At 45.2% G+C, this 4685-nt stretch overlaps 1 long non-coding RNA gene across 1 annotated transcript; it reads left to right on the forward strand.

Moving 5' to 3' along the window:
- The first annotated feature begins 213 nt into the window (after positions 1-213).
- LOC135974284 (uncharacterized) lies at positions 214-4469 on the forward strand. Its single transcript, XR_010591493.1, has 4 exons — positions 214-529; positions 627-684; positions 1172-1276; positions 1395-4469. It is a non-coding gene; the product is annotated as an uncharacterized LOC135974284 (long non-coding RNA).
- Positions 4470-4685: the final 216 nt, after the last annotated feature.

The raw sequence follows: 4685 nt of genomic DNA on the forward strand, positions 1-4685 counted from the left end.
AAAGCTTTTTGAAGATTGTGAGGGCTGTGTCATAGATGCGCCAGCCCAACGGCACCATGACTGTGTGACTTGGACTTCAGTGGATATAAACTGCAAACTCGGGGGCCTGTGTGCTGAGCTGTGTTTGGAAATCCTATTAAACACTGTTATTGCCATAGGTTATGTTATGCAATGTCTGTGCCTAACCCAAGAACGTTTAGCGCCAGGGGGGACCTTGATAAAAAACAAGCCCCAAGACATTCATTGAGATCTGCAAAGGGCCCCCACTTGGAACGGGTACTGTAAGAGGCCCTACAGAAAAATGTATTTGAACTAAAAGAAAAAAAAAAGAAAAGAAAAGCAGCCCAGTTGTGCAGACAACGTATTCCCCCAGCCCAGACCACAAAAGGGAATGCGAGGGAGGGGTGAGCCAATCAACCTGCTGACTATTTTGAAACAAAGAGTTAGGATGGTATAAAAACCTCAGGGAGCTGGAGCCTGTCTCTTTCAACAGAAACGCTCTTGAATTGCTGCTGGACTGCAAGAGGAGGTATGCGCCCTGTTTTGAACTCTGAAAATAGATATTCTATAATGCCATTCTTTGGCCATGCCGTCTTAGTAAATAATGGTGCCTGGCTTTATTGCAGTGTGATCTGTTTAGCATGGAACCAGGAACTTTAAGCTGCATTTCACCACCAGGCCAAGGTAAAAACCATTTTAACTATAGATGTGTTTAATACTGTTAAATTAAAAAAAAAAAAAAAAAAAAAAAACCTTCACGTATTGCACAGGTTGTATAGGGATTTGGGGGTAATCCGAACTTAACATATTTGCTTGTTCTTTAACCTGAAGGCCCAAACACACATGGCAGGGGTGGGGGCGGGATGGTGGTGGACAGAACAACCATGTGCCTTTTACATGCATGTGGGTTTACTGAAAAGTATTTTCAATGGATTTTAAAAGCAGTTTGGTTTTTATTTTGCAAAATGAGATGTCTTTAAAAAATGTTTGTGGGTTTGTTTTTTAAAGCAGTAGAAATAAACTCAAAACCTGTGTTTGTTGTACAGCCTGAAATGGATGATTTTGTTTTAAAGCTGTGACTTTTCAAATAGAAAAACACCCTAACGAATATTTTATTTTTTTAAGTTTACAAGACAGTTTCATGTGTTTTATAATGTTGTTTGCTTCACAGTACGGTCAAAACACGAGAGGGTAAACAAGCTCAAAAGAAGAAGGAAAGAGACAGCTGAAAAGGAAAATTCACCAGCATCAATGACTGATGGATGGATGAAGCCCAGTAAATATATTTTGCTTATTTGTTTCATGAGGTTTTGTATTTTAAGTAAATCCATAGGTGTGGGTGAGAAAGATGGTAAAGTTCAGTTTCGTAAAATGTCTTTTCTCCCCCCTCATAGGCACGGGCAGCTTTCCTGACAATGCTGTAGTCGAAGCTACAGGGACACCTCCACCAGAACCGCCAAAGAACCAGGAATCTGCTTTGAGACCTTTAACAACGCTAACACAAAACAGCACAAGCAGGAGCGCCGCCAGCTTTTCTGCCGCCCTAGGGGGCGGAAGGTCCCGCCCCGAAATGCCGCCCCCCCCAAAGGAGGCGGAAGGTCCCACTGCTGAAATACCGCCGTGGTCGCCGCCCCCCAAATTGTAGCGCCCTAGGCGACCACCTAGGTCACCTAATGGGTTGTGCCGCCCCTGAGCACGAGAATGCAGATGAAGCATCAGGGAAGTCCAAACCTCATATACGTCAAACCCAAGGACAAAACAAAAGACTCTGGTAAAGACCAACCACGCAAACACAACTCCAGTTCCTCAGCGGCCACCACCACACCAAGCCCTGAGAAAACTGAGCAAAAACGCTCACATTCACAAACCCGGAGCACGCGCTCTAGGGGTTGTGAACGTGAGCAAAAATACACACATTCACAAACCTGGAGCACGCGCTCTAGGGGTTGTGAATAAAAAACCAAGGACTGACAAACCATTCTCCCAACACCATAAGCTCGTCACAGCTCCCCCATATTCTAGTATTTGGGAAAAGTATGATGCTTCATTCAGAAAACTGATGAAGATTTGGGGAAAATATGAGGCTTTGTTCAGAATACTGATGGCTGCTATATCCTCAGGGGTCTAAAAGAAAGGAGAGCTGGAAACCACGTCAAAAATGCAAAAGCTCTGGCAGGTGACTTTTTGAAAAATACTTCAATTTTTCCAAAAGGTGGCTCTGAGCAGGCGTGACTAGCCGTGGAAAGGGGCCTGGGTAAAAAGGGCACCCTCAAGGGTACACATCAGCTCAGGTGTAAACAAAAGGGGGGACAGCTCTTGGTGGACAAACAAATGGCAGCCAAAAAGTTCCAGGCCAGGGTCTCAGTAAAAATTTTAAAAAAGGCTAAAGAGGTAATGAGGAAAAAAGCAAAAAGAGATGCCCCTACTGGAGGCTCTCAAACTGGCTTGTCTGAAAATGGGGAGGTGGAACCCGACTCTCACGCAGAGTCTGATTTAGAAAATTCCCCAGAGGGCTCTCTAGAAGGTCCCCGTCTCCTCCTGATGACCCTCACGGAGGCCCCTCGGAGTCTGATTCTCAAATCTGCTGTAGAAGATGCCGCTGACGGTCCCATAGAGGAACCCCCAAGTAACCCTGAAAATGCAGAGGTGTATATGGAGAGAGTGAGAAGTTGGCAACGTGAATTACCTAGATTTGGGGGGTCGGTGTATTGTGAGGAATTTCGTTTTGTCAATCCTGAGTGAATAAATTCAGCTCAGCAGGTTGTTGAAGCCATACACAGGGGAATACAGTTAGTTCTAGATGACGTTAATGGTGATTATGATGATTATGTTCAGTTACGTTTAGAGCCGAAATGTAACTAACTCTTTGTTTTCAGTCAGAAGAACTAGGGATGAGCTGTCTGCTGAGGAGTTCTTAACTCAGGCCTCAAAGCTGCTACAGAGCAATAGAGAGTTGCATCTCGATGGGACGTTGCGCCTCGTTGTGACAGTTGTAAAAAACAGGGGTGGGGGCGCTCGTAGAGTTTTAAATTCTATCCGCGGTAGTCAAATCCTCCATAAAAAGAGACAATGTTCAATAGACCTGACTTACACCGGTACCAATCTGTGTTTTGCGGGTGGGCTCTTGGCCGTTATGTCCGACCGTAGACCTACGGACGCGGAATTATTAGCGGGGGCGATCAAGTTGCAGGAGAAACTGGGGTGGTCAGATCAAAAAAAGGTTCTGCTCAGTGACGTAGCAACGTTTGAACAGCATTTAGGAGACAATATACAGGTGGTTCTGTATGCGGCGAAAGGCAGATGGGGCTTTTTTAAAACGGGGGGCCCAGTGTACCCCAAGAGTTTTTTCATCCTGTTGCACGATGAGCATTACTATGGGGTTCTGGATGTGAAAAAGTTCTTCGGTGTGAAAAATTATTGTGAGTTTTGCCACATGGCGTACAGTCACGACCACTCTTGCAGGTATCGTTGCCGCCTCTGTTTGAGTGTAACGTGCTTGGACAGCATGGGCGTGCAGCTGAGGTGTCCTAGCTGTAGACTGTATTGTCGATCCAAAGAGTGTTTAGATGGACACGTCGACTGTGCGTCAAAAAAACAAGTTGAATGCCTGTCTAAAACTGTGTGATAAGTGTCAGTCTTATGTGGACAAGCGGCACAGGTGTAAAGGGAGGCGCTGTAAGCAGTGTCAGGGTTTGATCGCTGGTGATGTAGACAGTCACCTGTGTTTTATGGACAGCCTTAGAAAGCCCAAATCATCAAAAAAGTATCTTTTTTATGATTTTGAATGCACGCAGGAGACTGGCTTGCACACGCCCAATTACATTTGTGTTATGTCCCTAAAGCTGGGAAAATCCTGGGAATTTAAGGGCAACGAGTGTCTTTCTCTGTTTGTTGAGACCTTTATTGGCAAAGAGTTCCAGGACTACACGTTCCTAGCTCACAATTCCAAAGGTTACGATGCGTACTTCATCGTTAGACAGTTACTGAAGGAAAAGATGTGCCTAGAATTGATCACTCAGGGTACCTCTCGGGGCCAGATTCACCAAAGGGCTTAAGTGCCTAACTGCTGCTTTAGGCACCTAACTGCCAGAATCAGGCCCCACTGGGATTCCCAACCCCCCCGCCCAGCTGCTGCTCACCACTGCAGGGTCCTAAACTCACTTGAAAGTCGTTTACAACAAGAGGGTCCTAGAAGAAGGGTTTAAAACCCTGCCCTACGGCCTTTAAAAATGGATACAAGGTGGAAACACCCCTTTTCTGCAATTCTCGCGGGGCCTAGCAACTGCGGGAAAAGTTACTTTATAAAAAATGTGTTGGATAATGCCAAACAAACACTGTCTGTTATGCTTGAGAATATTGTGTGGTGTTACAGTTGTTGGCAACCTCTGTATAAAGAACTGCTTGTAAAGCTGGGGTTGCCGACCGAAAACATGTCTAGCTGTGTAAAGAGAAACCTGGTCCTTTTAAAATTACTTAGTAAATCGTCCCCGCAGCAAAGGAGGGCTAGACTATGTTCGGCCTCTGACTATTTAGTAGCGGCCATCTCAGAAATAGCGCTCAAGCTCCCAACTTCCCTGGGGGTGTAATAGATTTTCTTTAACAGAGCTGCCTAGACATGACTTTTACTGGTACCGTCTTTTACTAACACAAATATGAAAGGGGACACATTCATATTGACACATTTA

The sequence above is a fragment of the Chrysemys picta genome, chromosome 11 (genome assembly GCF_011386835.1).
Source record: "Chrysemys picta bellii isolate R12L10 chromosome 11, ASM1138683v2, whole genome shotgun sequence".
NCBI lineage: Eukaryota > Metazoa > Chordata > Testudines > Emydidae > Chrysemys > Chrysemys picta.